At 35.6% G+C, this 18,099-nt stretch overlaps 2 pseudogenes; one reads left to right on the top strand and one right to left on the bottom strand.

The window, feature by feature from the left end:
* LOC110141472 (inactive caspase-12-like) overlaps nt 1-17,031 on the bottom strand; it is a 74,920-nt pseudogene extending 57,889 nt beyond the window's left edge.
* On the top strand, nt 16,942-17,838 carry LOC110141481 (myosin regulatory light polypeptide 9 pseudogene; annotated as a pseudogene).
* Nucleotides 17,839-18,099: the final 261 nt, after the last annotated feature.

The following is an 18,099-nucleotide window of genomic DNA, read 5'->3' as shown; positions in this document are numbered from 1 at the left end:
AGGGCAGATGTAATTTTAGATTTGAAATCAGAATGATGCTGCAGACAGAATTTTTCCTTCCTGACCTCCTTCTGAAAGCAGATTGCTTCAGGGGAAGCAAACCAAAATGGAAAACAAAAATGTGAAAGAAAAAAATCATGTGTCAGTTTCCATAAGACAGGCAAAAATGTTAAATGCAGCTTTATTTGAGTGATAAATCATTTTCATACTATTGTGAAAATGCAGTTTGCTTATTATAATTCTTAGAAGTTTTTCTTTTAGTAAAAACTACTGCATTATCTTTCTTAATCTATTTATTTTAATTGGAAGCTAATTACTTTACAATATTGTAGTGGTTTTTGCCATACAGCCATTTCTTACACCTACTTTTTATAAGATATTAATGAGAATATTGAAAGTTCAAAAGAGACAACTGAGAAACTTACATTTAAAATAAACTTTAAAATATTTGTATCCCATGCTAAATTAAGCTATTCCTTGCATCTTCAAATTATTTTAATAAATGAAGATGGTATATAATTTGAGTATGTTAATACTCAGCCATTGGAACAATACACAAAAAGCAGTGAGATAAAACAATCAACCCAATCCATATTTGAATGTTTGTACAAATACATTTTATTTCACCAAATCACAGGTATTAACTCAAATTGAGTCAAAAACAAATATCATCTAAGAATGATACCATGATGTACAGAAAAATACCTTTAGAAATTCTGTAAAGAATAGTTTTTAAGTTTTCTTATTTATAGTGGTTCCTGTGAACTCTGATTCAAAGTGATAGTTTTTGTAAATCTTACAACCTTCCCTTCAGATAGCAATCTTCAGAATTTGGGAGAAAGGAACAAAAATCTTAGGATTTTTTGGAAATTTCTGAAATAATATTACTCAAAATAATTCCAACAGTCCTCATGCCCTTTACCAATTATTATAGATAGCTCAAACCAGTCAACCCTAAAACAAATCAACCCTGAATATTCCTTGGAAGAAATGATGCTGAAGCTAAAGCTCCAGTACTTTGGCCACCTAATGTGAAGAGCTGACTCATTGGAACAGACACTGATGTGGGAAAGATTAAATGCAAAAGGAGAAGAGGGAAACAGAGGATAAAGTGGTTAGAGAGTATCATTCACTCAATAACTTGAGCAAACTGTGGAGACAGTGGAGGACAGAGAAGGCTGGGGTGCTGCAGTTCATTGGATCACAAAGTTTGGGACACAACTTAGAGACTGAACAACAAATAGATCTAAAATAATTGTTTGATAAAAATGAAATTTTATGGTTAATTTTCTTTAGCAGCAACTATAGTTTGTAGTGAATAATCAAATTTTGGAAATTACTAGGAAAATCCTTACTGGATTGTATTTGAATAACAACATAAGGATCAGTAGCAAGGTTCACATTACTACAGGGAATCACATGCTGAAGTTGACATTTTCAGGATTTTGTTTTTTAAAATTGATTTTTTTTGAACACTCTATTTACAAGAATAACTCACCATTAGCCAAAGATAAGACGATTTTGTTGTTGTTCAGTCACTAAATTGTGTTTGACTCTTTGAGATCCCATGGATCACTTCATGGCAGGCTTTCCTGTCCTTCACTGTCTTCCAGAGTTTGCTCAAACTCATGTCCATTGAGTCGGTGATGCCATCCAACCATCTCATCCTGTCATCCACTTTTCTTGCCCTCAATCTTTCCCAGCATCAGGCTCTTTTCTAATGAGTCAGCTCTTTGCATCACGTGGCCAAAGTATCAGCGCTTTAGCAACAATCCTTCCAATGAACATTCAGGGTTGATTTCCTTTAGGGTTGACTGGTTTGATCTCCTTGAAGTCCAAGGGACTCTCAAGAGTCTTCTCCAGCACCACAGTTTGAAAATCAATTATTTGGCACTCAGTCTACTTTATGGTTCAACTTTCACATCTGTATATGACTACTGGAAAAACCACATCTTTGACAATACAGACCTTTGTGAGCAAAGTGATGTCTCTTCTTTTTAATATGTTGTCTACATTTGTCATAGCTTCCTTCCAAGGAGCAATTGTCTTTTAATTTCTAGACTGTAGTCAACATGCATAGTGAATTTAAATCCTAAGAAAATAAAATTTGTCACTGTTTCTGTTTTTTCCCCCATCTATTTGCCACAATGTGATAGAATCATATGCCATGATCTTAATTTTTTGAATGTTGAGTTTTAAGCCAGCTTTTTCACTCTCATCTTTCACCTTCATCAAGAGGCTCTTTAGTTCCTCTTCACTTTCTACCATTAGGGTGATAGCATATGTATATCTGAGGTCTTCGATATTTCTCTCAGCAATCTTGATTCCATCTTGTGCTTCCTACAGCCCAGCGTTTCTCATGATGTACTCTGCATATGAGTTAAATAAGCAGGGTGACAATACACAGTTTTGACATACTCCTTTCCTGATTTCTAACCAGTCTGTGGTTCCGTGTCTATGGCCACAGATGAAGATAAGGCTTAGTGCTGAGGTCATAACCCTCTCCTTCTTGTGAAATGGTAATGCTAATCTTGGACTCTACAAATTAGCTTTTCTTCTTTCAAATCAATAATACCTCTATGTTGATCTTTAACCTCCTATTCTTACAAAATAAATGCTTTCCTGATTTCTCAACTAAGTTTCCTTCCAAGATTCAGAAAAAAAAAATATATATATATATATATATTTCCTAAAAATAAATAAATATATATATATATATATATATATATATATATATATATATATTTCCTAAAAAATACTAGGAAGAAAATCTACAAGGAAACAGCATAAGTTAATATGAATATATATTCTCTATATTAATATACCAATTATGTATACTGGCTTAAGCTAAAGCAAAGGACAGGATTCCCAGGTAAGGCTAGTGGTAAAAACCTGCCAGTCAGTGTAGGAGATGTAAAAAATATGGGGTCAATCCTCAGGTCAAGGAGATCCCTTAGAGGGGGGCATGGAAACCCACTCCAGTATGCTTGCCTGGAGAATCCCATGGATGGAAGAGCCTGGTGGGTTACAGTTCATAGGCTCGCAAAGAGTTGGACATAACTGAAGCAAGTTACCACAAAGAAAAGTATATTTTCCTTTTTAACAATAAACATCTTTAGTTACCTTTCTTCAGACTACTTTGCTAAAACACACAATGCATATATCTCTTAAGGTGAGTGTGAAAAGGAAACCTAGCAGGACTGAATTCTGTCACAATTAAAGGAAAATCAAAAAAGTCAGAAGATAGATAAATAGATAGATGGATAAGTATCATATACTAAGATAATGAACTTTCTTATTATTTAATTTTAATTTTGTACTCCATCATTCAATAGTACAGGTATCCTTTTATTGAGATACATTTATTAATGATTACTGAAAATAAAACAAACAAAAAAAACCCAACTACCTGTGATGCTATGTATGTAAAAACCAAATTAAAAATGTCAATATATACTACATGAAATAAGATTCTAAGAAAAATTTAAATGAATGATTGCAGTGCTTCAATCATAACTTGAACTTTCTCACATTTAATCAATCTTTCCAGTTCCTGTTGTCCCCTAAAAAAACATCACATTTTAAGAGCTAGGTGAAAGTCCACATTTGGGAAGACTGTCCCAACCTGTGGTGATTTATCTATCCTGAATCCTATATCCCTTTGGGGCTTGTAGCCTTAAACATTTTATAAGCCTTGTATTATAACCAAAATTTAAAAAAATTTCAGGGACCTAAATTAATTTCTGATATGTTTATATCATTTACCATAGTATTTAATATAGATTCAGAATAAGAACTCCAAAAGGATTAGTTAATAGAGTTTGTAACAGGCTATAATTTATTTATAATTTTCATAAAGTCTTTTTGATGCTTTTATACAATGTTGACAAAAGCTTAACAAAAAAACATAGGCTCTAGCTATCAAAATTAGAAAGATTTCAATTTAATTGGCTGTCCTTTCTCCTATTCTTCTTTTTTCTTCTTCTAATATAAAAACCATGCCAACATTTTATTGAATGTGCTTTTATTCCATAAAATTTGTATGCTTCCACCTTTACATTGGATACTTAAAATGTTCACTCTCCATTCTTATAATTTTGCAAAATTGCAGAATATCTGAGTTGCCTTTGTAGTAAAGTAAAATATAAATTTCATGATATAGGGTTATTCAAAAATGACAGCCATTTAGTTGTTTGTAAGCTCTGTCAGCTTACAAGGAATTGGCTCTCACTGTATCTCAATGAGTTATGTAGGCTTCACTTTTATTATATATGATTGACTGTGGGGTTTTATATTGAATAAAATAGCTGTCACAGCTGTTCAAAATCGGTATAAATCAAGAGTTTTCCCTCTCAGTAGCTCTGTGAGAACCTAATTTACTCTGGAAGGCAGTAAGTCTTTGCAGAGAAAGATTTGCCCCTGGTAAAAAGTGGGAAGTAACACAAATAGGTTTGTAACACATATCTACCCATAAGCGTTTCTCTTCCTTTTATGCATCAGAGCTTGAAACAAGTGAGTTGTCAATTTATGTCCTCTAACTAAATGTCTTACTCTTTCCAAAACACATATTCAATTAAAAAAATACACAAAAGACATAATGACTAGTGTTTGTTAATAGCTTTATTGAAATATAATTTACATATATAAAAAAGTGTACAACAAAATTTTATAAAGAATGTTGGAAAACCATTTTGGTGAAAGAATAATCTTGGTGCAAACTTTCAAGATAAATCTCTTCAAATAACACCACCAAACAGCTATCTACCTGACACACACAGAAGAAACCTTTTACTGTATACTATGTCCAACTATATCAGCTCTCATAGATATTTTTAAAACTTTCTTTAACTGAACAAACACTACATTATTTATTTCACATTATTGTTATAATTAGAATTATTTAACAAATGTGGAAATGCATTGAGTAGTGTTATGCAAATGTATTATCATAGTAAATAATGCTTTCTCCATGCTTTATCCAAGACTAATAAATTTAAAACCTTTGCAAACACGAAAAATACAGCATCTCATATAAAACTCCCAGGAGTAAATCAAAGAGAATATATACAGAGAACATGTTTCTGAGGATGAAACAGAGCTAAACAAAACCAATTTCAAAATATAGGTTCAAATACACAAAATATCTATGAAAAAACTTCACAATATTATGAACCATAGAAATAACCATAACCATAACATTTTTTTTTCCATTCTAATTTAACTAAATTAAGGAACTAGCACCAAATCTGTAATTACTTCAGAGCCATAAAAGTATTCATTCTTTGCACATAGTATTATTAGATTGCTTCCCTGACTCACTGAAAGCCAAAGTTAAGAAAAACAGAATATATGATTCAATAATTGAATTTTCCCCATTGACACTATCTCTTCATCAGTATTATGGTAATAACTCAAAAGGTGTTGTTTTCAAGCATTTTCAAGTATTTTCAAACTTACTAATACATTCAGACATATCCATATGATTTAAAATATTTACTAAAAGTCCTCAAAGCAAATTATGTTTTAAAAAATCATTGTATTATTTAAAGTGACTTGATAACTTGTTTTTATGAATCGTATACACTCCAGGAATACTTCAAGAAAGAGTGAACTCATGAAGATCTGGGGGTACGGATCAAACAAGACCTGGAGTTTAAGAACATTGACTTAACGCAAATGATTCTCATTTGCTGATAATGTGGCAAACAAAGCTTAGAAATGTTTATGTCTTCACCATCTGGGAATTTACTCCCACGTACTAAGTGGAAGACCAACACATATGCATAAGGAGATTTCACTTTCTTTGAGTGACCTATTCTATGTTTTATCTTTAAAGCATGATTCATTAATACCGATGTCATTATAACTTTGCAATATTTTGAGAAAGTTGATATTTAATAGAAGTATTAACTAAGTTGGGTTTTTCAGGTGACACTAGTGGTAAAGAACCAGCTTGACAATGCAGGAGTTATAAGGAACGTGGGTTTGATCTCTGAGTGGGGAAGATCCCCTGGAGGAGGGCATGGCAACCCACTCCAATATTCTTGCCTGGAGAACCCCTTGGACAGAGGAGCCTGGTGGGCTACAATCCGTAAGGTTGCAAACAGTCAGACACGACTGAAGTGACTTAGCAGCAGCAGCAGCATTAAATTGTGAAGAAGAGTAATATGCTTGTTTCTTTATCCTACATAATAAAACAATTGATAGAGAAATTGGCCAGCAAGATGTCAGAATAGAAAGATATGAGTCCACTTCTTAAAAAAAAAAAATCACAACCAACTGCTGAACAACCATTGACCACCCCCACTTCAAAAAAAAAAAAAAGTGCTGGAACCTATCAAAAAAGATATCTTACATCCAAAGAAAAAGAGAAGCCACAATGAGATAGCAGGATGGGCAAAATTGTGAGAAAGTCTAATTTCATACCCACCAGGTGAGTGATCCACAAACTGGAAAATATTTATACCACAGATGTTCTTCCACAGGACTAGAAGTTCAGAGCCCTCCATTAGGATTTCCAGTCTAGTGGTCTGGCAATGGAGGAGGAACCCTCATAGTATCTGGCTTTGAAGCCAATGTTTTGTTTTGTTTTGTTTAACTATACATATATGATGTATAGTTAATTTACAAGAGTCAGCTCTTCGCATCAAGTGGCCAAAGTACTGGAGTTTCAGCTTCAGCATAAGTTCTTCCAATGAACATTCAGGACTGATCTCCTTTAGGATGGACTGGTTGGATCTCCTTGCAGTCCAAGGGACTCTCAAGAGTCTTCTCCAAGGCCACAGTTCAAAAGCGTCAATTCTTTGACACTCAGCTTTCTTTATAGTCCAACTCTCACATCCATACATGACTACTGGAAAAACCTTGGCCTTGACTAGATGGACCTTTGTTGGCAAAGTAATGTCTCTGCTTTTTAATATGTTGTGTAGGTTGGTCAAACTTTTCTTCCAAGGAGTAAGCATCTTCTTTTTTTTTAATTTCATGGCTGCAGTCACCATCCACAGTGATTTTGGAGCCCCAAAAAATAAAGTCTGCCACTATTTCCATTGTCTTTCCATCTTTTTGCCATGAAATGATGGGACTGGATGCCATGATCTTTGTTTTTTGAATGTTGAGCTTTAAGCCAGCTTTTCTACTCTCCTTTTTCAGTTTCCTCATGAGGCTCTTTAGTTCTTCTTCACTTTCTGCCATAAGGGTGGTGTCATCTTCATATCTTAGGTTACTGATATTTCTCATGGAAATCTTGATTCCAGCTTGTGTTTCATCCAGCCTGGCATTTCACATGATGTGCTCTGCATATAAGTTAAATAAGCAGGGTGACAGTATACAGCATTGACATACTCCTTTCCCGATTTGGAACTGGTCTTTGTTCTGTGTCTGGTTCTAATTGTTGTTTCTTGACCTACATACAAATTTCTCAGGAGGCAGGCCAGGTGGCCTGGTATTCCCATCTCTGAAAGAATTTTCCACTGTTTTTTGTGATCTACATAATCAAAGGCTTTGGCATAATCAATAAAGCAGAAATAGATGTTTCTTTGGTATTCTCTTGCTTTATTGATGATCCAAAAAAGATGTTGGCAATTTGATCTCTGGTTCTTCTACTGTTTCTAAATCTAGCTTGAACATCTGCAACTTCACGGTTCCTGTCTGTTGAAGCCTGGCTTGGAGAATTTTGAGCATTACTTTACTAGTGTGTGAGATGAGTGCAATTGTGCAGTAGTTTGATCATTCTTTCGGATTGCCTTTCTTTGGGATTGGGAATGAAAACTGACTTTATCCAGTCCTCTGGCCACTGCTGAGTTTTCCAAATTTGCTGGCATATTGACTGCAGCACTTTCACAGCATCATCTTTCAGGATTTGAAATAGCTCAACTGGAATTCCATCACATCCACTAGTTTTGTTCATAGAGATGCTTCCTAAGGCCCACGTGACTTCACATTCCAAGATGTCTGGCTCCAGGTGAGTGATCAGACCATTGTGATTATCTGGGTCATGAAGATCTTTTTTGTACAGTTCTTCTGTGTATTCTTGCCACCTCTTCTTAATATCTTCTACTTCTGTTAGGTCTTTACCATTTCTGTCCTCTATCGAAACCATCTTTGCGTGAAATGTTCCCTTGGTATCTCTAATTTTCTTGAAGAGATCTCTAGTCTTTCCCATTCTGTTATTTTCCTCTATTTCTTTGCATTGATCACTGAGGAAGGCTGTCTTATCTCTCCTGGCTATTCTTTGGAACTCTGCATTCAAATGGGAATATCTTTCCTTTTCTCCTTTGCTTTTTGCTTCTCTTCTTTTCACAGCTATTTTTAAGGTCTCCTCAGACAAACATTTTGCCTTTTTGCATTTCTTTTCCATGGAGATGGTCTTGATCCCTGTCTCCTGTATATTGTCATGAACCTCCGTCCATAATTCATCAGGCTCTCTGTCTATCAGATCTAGTCCCTTAAATCTATTTCTCACTTCCACTGTATAGTCATAAGGGATTTGATTTAGGTCATACCTGAGTGATCTAGTGGTTTTCCCTACTTTGTTCAGTTTAAGTCTGAATTTGACAAAAAGTTATTTATGATCTGAGCCACAGTAAGCTCCCAGTCTTGTTTTTTCTGACTGTATAGAGCTTCTCCATCTTTGGCTGCAAAGAATATAATCAATCTGATTTCGGTGTTGACCATCTGGTGATGTCCGTGTGTAGAGTCTTCTCTTGTGTTGTTGGAAGAGGGTGTTTGCTATGACCAGTGTGTTCTCTTGGCAAAACTCTATTAGCCTTTGCCCTGCATCATTCTGTACTCCAAGGCCAAATTTGACTGCTATTCCAGGTGTTTCTTGTCTTCCTACTTTTGCATTTCAGTCCCCTATAATGAAAAGGACATCTTTTTTGAGTGTTAGTTCTAAAAGGTCTTGTAGGTCTTCATAGAACTATTCTGCTTCAGCTTCTTCAGTGTTACTGGTTGGGGCATAGGCTTGGGTTACCGTAATATTGAATGGTTTGCCTTGGAAATGAACAGAGATCATTCTGTCGTTTTTGAGATTGCATCCAAGTACTGCATTTCAAACTCTTTTCTTGATCATGATGGCTACTTCATTTCTTCTAAGGGATTACTGCCCACAGTAGTAGATATAATGGTCATCTAGAGCCTATTGATGAAGGTAAAAGAGGAGGCTGAAAAACGTTGTTTAAAACTCAATGCTTACAAAACTAACAGTATGGCATCTGGTTTCATCATTTCATGGCAAATAATGGGAAAAAATTGAAACAGTGAAATCACTCTGAAATCGCTGTTGACAGTGATTACAGCCATGAAATTAAAAGACAGTTGCTCCTTGGAAGAAAAACTATGGCAAATCTAGACAGTGAATTAAAAAAACAGAGACATCACTTTTGCGAAACGTCCATAAAATCATAAAATCAAAGCTATGTTTTTTTCAATAGTCGTATACAGATGTAAGTGTTAGACCATAAAGAAGGCAGCACACTGAAGAATTGATACTTTCAAATTGTTCTGCTGTAGAAGACTTTAGGTTTTTTTTTTTTTTTTTCTATTTATTTTAATTGGACGACAATCACTTCACAACTCTATGCTGGCCCCTGACACACATTGGCACAGATCAGCCACAGGAGTGCTTGTGCTCCCCCATCCTGAACATTCTTCCCACTTCCCCTCTTCCCCATTCCTTCTGGGTTGCCTGTCCCAGAGCACCATATCTGAGAGCCCTGCTATATGCCTTGAGAATTCCTTGGACAGCAAGGTGATCAAGCCTCCCAGTCAATCCTAAAGGAAAACAACCCTGAATATTCACTGGAAGGAATGATTTTGAAGCTGAAGCTCCAATACTTTGGCCACCTGATGCAAAGAGCCAAATCTTTGGAAAAGACCCTGATGCTGGGAATGATTGAGGGCAGGAGGAGAAGGGGGTGCCAGAGAATAAGATGGTTGAATGAGATCACCAACTCAGTGAACATGAATTTGAGCAAACTCCAGGAGACAGTGAAGGACAGGGAAGCCTGGCATGCTGCAACCCATGGGATCTCAAAGAGTCAGACATGACTTGGTGACTGAACAAACAAACAAACAAACAAAAAAGGGTAAAGAGATGAATAAATCAAATTCCAAAAAAGATTTTTCCACAAAAGTCCTTAATTATCTATTCAGAAAAACATATTTAGAGAGTTACGATGCCAGGGAAGTTTGGACAATTTTAAAAAATGCTTCAAGTTTAATCATTCCCATTTGCTTGGTTGAATTGACCCAATATATATAAAATTGAAATTTATAATATTATATAGTTATCTTAATTGTGAATTTATGATAAATTGATTCCTAATTTTACACACAATTGCCATCTCTCCTTTTCAAATTCAAATTAAAGCCTGCAAAATGACTTATATTTCTTAAAATGTTCCATTTGAATATATCTTAAAAGGTTTTTGATTGGCTCCTGATTCATTATAAAATAAACCCTATTCACATGGTATAGAAAGAGAATTTCAGCATGCTATAAAAATTATATTAGTATCAGTAACTTATGACCAATATGAAGTAACATTAACTGGATTCACCCTTCTGCTCAAAACAAATAAAAACTACAGAAAAATATGAAACTATGATTTTCATGATACTTCTTACCAGACAATGAAGGGAGACTGTCTCTGAGAGATGGGAAACAAACTTGGTGAAATCTAGGATTGTCCCATCTTATTACAGAAATGCTAGGCTTTATTGCAATAAGGGAAAAAAATGTAGTCAGATGATTATTTGGGGTCTAACGGAAAGGTATACCCATTTGAATGCAGAGTTCCAAAGAATAGCAAGGAGAGATAAGAAAGCCTTCCTCAGTGATCAATGCAAAGAAATAGAGGAAAACAATAGAATGGGAAAGACTAGAGATCTCTTCAAAAAAATTAGGGACACAAAGGGAACATTGTATGCAAAGGTGGGCTCAATAAAGAACAGAAATGGTAAAGACCTAACAGAAGCAGAAGATATTAAGAAGAGGTGGCAAGAATACACAGAAGAACTGTAAATAAAAGATCTTCACCACCCACATAATCACGAAGGTGTGATCACTCACCTAGAGCCAGACACCCTGGAATGTGAAGTCAAGTGGGCCTTAGAAAGCATCACTATGAACAAAGCTAGTGGATGTGATGGAGTTCCAAGTGAGCTATTTCAAATCCTGAAAGATGATGCTGTGATAATGCTGCACTCAATATGCCAGCAAATTTGGAAAACTATGCAGTGGCCACAGGACTGGAAAAGGTCAGTTTTCATTCCAATCCCAAAGAAAGGCAATCTGAAAGAATGATCAAACAATTGCACTCATCTCACACACTAGTAAAGTAATGCTCAAAATTCTACAAACCAGGCTTCAGCAATACATGAACCATGAAGTCCCAGATGTTCAAGCTGGTTTTAGAAAAGGCAGAGGAACCAGAGATCCAATTGCTAACATCCACCGGATCATCAAAAAAGCAAGAGAGTTACAGAAAAACATCTATTTCTGCTTTACTGACTATGCCAAAGCCTTTGACTATGTGGATCACAATTAACTGTGGAAAATTCTGAAAGAGATGGGAATACCAGACCACCTGACCTGCCTCTTGAGAAATCTGTATGCAGGTCAGAAAGCAACAGTTAGAACTGGACATGGAAAAACAGACTGGTTCCAAATAGGAAAAGGAGTATGTCAAGGCTATATATAGTCACCCTACTTATTTAACTTACATGCAGAGTACATCATGAGCTGGGCTGGAAGAATCACAAGCTGGAATCAAGATTGCTGGGAGAAATAACAATAACATCAGATATGCAGATATGCCACACTTAGGGCAGAAAGTGAAGAAGAACTAAAGAGTCTTTTGATGAAAGTGAAAGATGAGAGTGAAAAAGTTGGCTTAAAGCTCAACATCCAGAAAACTAAGATCATGGCATCTGGTCCCATCACTTTGTGGCAAGTAGATGGGGAAACAGTGGAAACTGTGGCTGACTTTATTTTTCTGGCTCCAAAATCACTGCAGATGGTGATTGCAGCCATGAAATTAAAAGACGCTTACTCCTTGGCAGGAAAGTTATGATCAACCTAGAGAGTATATTAAAAAGCAGAGACATTAGTTTGCTAACAAAATTCTGTCTGGGTTATGGTTTTTCCAGTAGTCATGTATGGATGTGAGAGTTGAACTATAAAGAAAGCTGAGCACCAAAGAATTGATGCTTTTGAATTGTGGTATTGGAGAAGACTCTTGAGAGTCCCTTGGACTGCAAGGAAACCCAACCAGTCCATCCTAAAGGAGATAAGTCCTGGGTGTTCGTTGGAAGGATGGATGCTGAAGCTGAAACTCCAATACTTTGGCCACCTGATGTGAAGAGCTGACTCATTTGAAAAGACCTTTATGCTGGGAAAGATTGATGGCAGGGGGAGAAGGGGAAGACAGAGGATGAAATCATTGGATGGCATCACCGACTCAGTGGACATGGGCTTGGGTGGACTCTGGGAGTTGGTGATGGACAGGGAGGCCTGGTGTGCTACCATTCATGAGGTCACAAAGAGTCGGACGTGACCAAGTGACTGAACTGAACTGAACTGAACACTATAGTTTCAAGTATTGTTCACTTGAATAATTTTCTACTTCCTAATTATGTGGCTTCAGAATTTATTCTGCATCCTTAGGTTTTATTTTCTTCCATATAACTAATAAAAGTTACTCATAGTTTGTCAATAGTGATAATGTATGATTTTTTTTTATTTACTTCTTTTCTATTTAGTTAAAGCTTGAACTTATTTTCACTAATATAACTTGCTTTCACTAATGAAATATAAGTAGAAGTAATATACCTGAGATTACATTTAAGTGAATAAATTGGGAGATGGTGCATCATCTGCTATGCTCGTTTCATTTGCCTTGGTAAAATCGTGTGGCAAAGTGGCACTTTCATCATTCCAGGTACCTGAATAATGACAATGGCCAGAGATCCTGTTGACTGTGTTGGACATAGACCCAATAATATTTTTTTTCTTTAAAGTACACACATGATATGTATTTTGTAGTTATCTTGATGTATGCACTTTTGACAAACAGAACTTAAACCAAAACTTTCTAATCTAGAGATTTTCTCATAGTTTCTGTCAATAAGAATTTATTTTATTAATTTTTTGTGCTGTAAACATGTGATAAAAATTGAGAAACAGTCATTGGGATACAATTCTGAAGTTTTATCAAATATAAAAAATAATTATTCATTGAAAATAATTTACCTTAAAGGAAATGTTATGAAATAGTTTTGTTATGTGACTTAAAAAATAAGTGATACAGGAGACCAATAAAGGAGAATCTCTGGGTTGGATACATTAGAGAAATTTTCAGAAAGTAGAGGATAAGAAATGTGTCTTGGGGAAAATGCCAAGTTTTCACAGAAACTTCTTTGTGTGTTTGATATAATCAAAGGATTGTTGCAAGCAGGGTCTTGAAATGCACTTAAGTGATTATACTTGTCTTTTTGAATTTTGCCATGATCATGACAAAAGCCCACCTGTCCTGGGGAAGGATGAGAAACATGAAAAAGACATATTGAGCTGATGTACAATAGGAAGTAGGGGCATCCCCAGCTATCCTGAACACCCATGGGTAAAAAGTAAGCAATGAAATTTACCACTGAGATTTTGAGGTCATTTGTTGCATGGCATTATTACTGCAATAACTACCTAATATAATTTCTGAGATTTCTTAATCTGTAGAAGAATCTCACTAAACTGAGTGATGAAGTGTTTAAGGGCCACTGGTAAAGCAGAGTGAGTTTTCCTTTGACACTAAAGAAGGCCGAACAGCTGGAGGTTCTGCAGTCTAAGACACCACACTATTTTTTTCTGTCAAATGATCTGATTAGCCTCACATGTAACTTGACTTCTTGTGAATATCATGTACCCTAAACATATTTGTATTTTTTTACTTTAAGTCCATATACATTTTGCAAAGAATAAGAACCTAAGGGAAATGTGGGACATGACATAATTATTAAGCTTTATGGTAAGACTAATATCCACAAAATTATTTTATGAATATTGTCTGTAATTGAGGAGAAAATAATGCAAAATTAATATGAGTCAAGAGGGGAAAATATATTTTTTGTATCATTTGGTCTCTTTTTCTGAATTGGTTCAGAATGTCTTTAGTGAAAATGGCAAAATTTTCAGTTAAATTTTGTGCACTATGGAAGAAATATGGAAAAGTTAAATGTGTTCATATTTATCTGATGGTGACACATACTCTTTAATTCAGTAAAGTACGTGCAATACATATTAAAAATTTTAAACAATAAATGTGCAAAATAAACCTCAGTAATGGTTAAGTATCTGGGAGACAAACAACATATACTTTATATTTGTAGTTTGTCCATTAATAAGATTTCTTAGGAAAAAGCACAATTTCATTTAGGTTATAGACTTCTTTGAAAGTTATAATAAATGGAATTTATGTCACAGATACTCTAATATTTTCAATGGTCAAAAGTTCTTTTTCCATGTAAAAGGAAACCAAGAAATCATTAGTTGTTTGAAGAACTATCTTCCCTCAGTACTATTTCTAGTCAACGGCTGGAAATGGAGATGTTTTGGCTCTGCAGGTCACTGTAATACTGAAGACAATGTGTCAGACATTGTGCTCAGTATCTTTGATCCCTCAAAAGAACCACGGGAATATATAAACTTTATAAAAACAAAGATCCTCTCTCATATGTAACATTTGCTACTTCATATCTCTTCTTGTAGAGAAGAAGTATTAAAAATTTTTTTTCTTTCCTAATTTTTCAGTCTTTTCCTTTCTCTGAGTCCCTCCAAAGCAACCTGATTAACCTCAGTCTTTCCCAGAATGTTAACTAATACCATTATATATGGTTTTAGATTTAAAAAAAATCGCATTAACAGCAAAATAAAACCAGAACTTTTGCATTTGCTGTTTGCTCTGGCTATTTTTTCTCCTAAATCCCTGACCAGTCAGTTTTCCCCAATTGTGCTCTATTTAGGAATAAACTTAACCTGGTAGATAGAGAGTGATTATTGGAGAGGAAAGAGTAATGAGCAAAAGATGCTAAATGAAGCTAGAGGGGGTCAGACTCCTGATCATGTAAAACCTTATAGACCTTAAAGAATTTAGTATTGTCTTTAGAGAGATCAAAAATACTGGATAAATTTAAAAAGAGAGAATGATGTAATCAATTTTTTTTTTTAATACTGCAGGACTTCAAATTCAAAATGACATATTGAACACTCACTGAAATCCCCTCCTTTCATGTCAAACACCCAGGCAGAGCCAGCTACATAGTTTGTAGGTATTGATAAAAAATGAAAATGCAGACCCTATTTCAAAAAGAATAAAGTTCTGTTAAAGGCATCATATTTTTTTTCCATAAAAAAAACATAAAAACTATAATAAAATTCTGCTCCCAGAAAGATGGAATAAATATACTTTTCACTATGCTTGCTAAGCACAACTGAAAACCCTGAACATTACTATAAAAAACAAACACAAACACATTATGAAATGTAGAGAGAAGACAGACTGGCTAGATACTTAGAGACCTGGGAAAGACATTGTGCTGATTATCTAGGTTTTCTTTTGTTCTTATATGCCTAAGACTTGATCTGAAGGAACCAGCCACTCAGGTATCACAATGGTCTCAGATTAAACACAAAAACAAGCAAACAAACAAACAAATAAACAAACAAAAAACTCTTGTCTCTGCTCACAGGAGGATAAGAAAAAAGGCAGCCTAGTAAGACAAAAATTTTTAAACAATAACTTCTCAGCATCAGCCAAATGCATAGAAATAACTGTGGCCTCAATCTCACCCATTTCAGTGAAAATCCACTGGGTAACCTGGATCTCTACACTCACAGGGAGAAAAAAGGTACCCCTCCAGCCCCCAACAAAGTGACATTAGAGAAGGTTAAGTGGGGAGCTGGAATTTCAACACTTTCAGTTTATAAGTAACAGCTCCCATGATGTTAATGGAGATATTTATGGGAAATCAGAACCCTCAACCCCACTCAATGGTAATGAGAAATAATCACTCACACTCAGATGTCAACAGACCCTAGAAGTGAAAGTGAAGTGAAGTCACTCAGTCGTGTCCGACTCTTTGAGACCCCATGAACTGTAGTCTTGAACCAGGCTCTTCCATCCATGGGATTTTCCAGGCAAGAATACTGGAGTGGGTTGCCATTTCCTTCTCCAACAGACCCCAGAGGCCAGATAAAACAGACTGATTAAGTAGAATCAGAGTATCATAACATAATACTAATTCTCAATATTAGAAATGAAACAAGACACAATTACAGACCCTCCAGAAGTCAAAAGTGTAATAAGTGAATACTGCAAAAAATTTATGCATATATATTTGACAACTTACACTGGACTACTTCCCTGAAAAACACAAACTATCAAAACTTGCTTAATACAAAGTTAAGTATTAGAATGTCTTATAACTGTGGAAAAAGTGAATTCATAATTTAAGAATCCCTAGAAAAATAAATGAAAAAAAAAAAAAAAGAATCCCTAGAAATTTGAAAAGACCCCTATGATAGGAAAGATTGAAGGCAGGAGGAGAAGGGGATGACAGAGGATGAGATGTCTCGGTGGCATCGCTGACTCAATGGACAGAAATTTGAGTAGACTCTGGGAGTTGGTGATGGACAAGGGAGGCCTGGCATGCTGAAGTCCATGTGGTCACAAAGAGTCAGACATGACTGAGCGACTGAACTGAGCTCAGAAATGTTCAGTATCTTGATGGTACAAATATCAATATCCATCTTATGATATTGTACACTATAATTTTGCAAAATATTATCGTGTAGGAAACCAAATAAAGGGAATGTGAGAATGCTTTATTTCTTATAAATGCTTGTGAATTAAAATCTTGCAAAATGGGGTTTACCGTCTCTGGGAGTGGAAGGGAGGTGGTAGCGGCAGCTGAGGCAGCGAGGAGGTTCCAGAAGCTCTCGGATTCTCGCGGCAGAGTTAGGGATTTAACTGCCACCATGTCGAGCAAAAGAGCAAAGACCAAGACCACCAAGAAGCGCCCCCAGCGCGCGACCTCCAACATGTTCGCCATGTTTGACCAGTTCCAGATGCAGGAGTTTAAGGAGGCCTTCAACATGATCGACCAGAACAGGGACGGGTTCATCGAGAAGGAAGACTTGCATGACATGCTTGCTTCCCTGGGAAAAAAAAACCAACTGATGAGTATCTGGATGCCATGATGAATGAGGCTCCAGGTCCCATAAATTTTACCATGTTTCTCATGATGTTTGGTGAAAAGTTAAATGGCACAGATCCAGAAGATGTCATCAGAAATGCTTTTGCTTGCTTTGATGAAGAAGCAACTGGCACCATTCAGGAGGATTACCTTAGAGAACTGCTGACCACAATGGGAGACCAGTTTACAGATGAGGAAGTGGATGAGCTGTACAGAGAAGCACCTATTGACAAAAAGGGGAATTTCAATTACATTGAGTTCACGCGCATCCTTAAGCATGGAGGGAAAGACAAAGAGGACTAAAAAGAACTTCAAATTCCAGCCAAACGTTCCTTGTTGCCACTCTGGGTATTTCTGAGACTTTCTCTTACAGCCTATTGCATGCCCTTAGCTTTACAGCTTCTGCCTTTCTTGTTGTATTTATTCTCAGCCATTTGGGGCACATGCATCTCTATAATCAGACTGGATGTGGGACTTCTTGTCATTTTAAGAATAGAAAATAGGGTAATTTAACTTACCAGCTGCCGTCTACCCTCCCCGCCCCCAGTAACTGCAGTCTACAGAGTCAATATATTTTTTCAGAGAAGGTTATTCACTCAATTTTTTCTGAACCATAATTAAACTTTATGATAAAAAAAAATAAAATAAAATCTTGCAAAATGAAAAATTTAATTGCAATTATATTACAAGTAAGGAAAGTTAAAATTTTAAATTATTATCATGTATTTTAGTGTTTATCATCATATCATAAAATTCCAGTTTTATACAATTATAAACCCATTTTACTTGCATGAAGAATCATCATTTTTTTTTAGTTTGAATATGATTTAATTTAATTCTACCTTACAAGAG

This window comes from Odocoileus virginianus, chromosome 10 (genome assembly GCF_023699985.2).
Source record: "Odocoileus virginianus isolate 20LAN1187 ecotype Illinois chromosome 10, Ovbor_1.2, whole genome shotgun sequence".
Taxonomy (NCBI): domain Eukaryota; kingdom Metazoa; phylum Chordata; class Mammalia; order Artiodactyla; family Cervidae; genus Odocoileus; species Odocoileus virginianus.
Note: the sequence above shows the minus strand (reverse complement) of the source record. Positions and strands in the feature narration are given on the sequence as shown.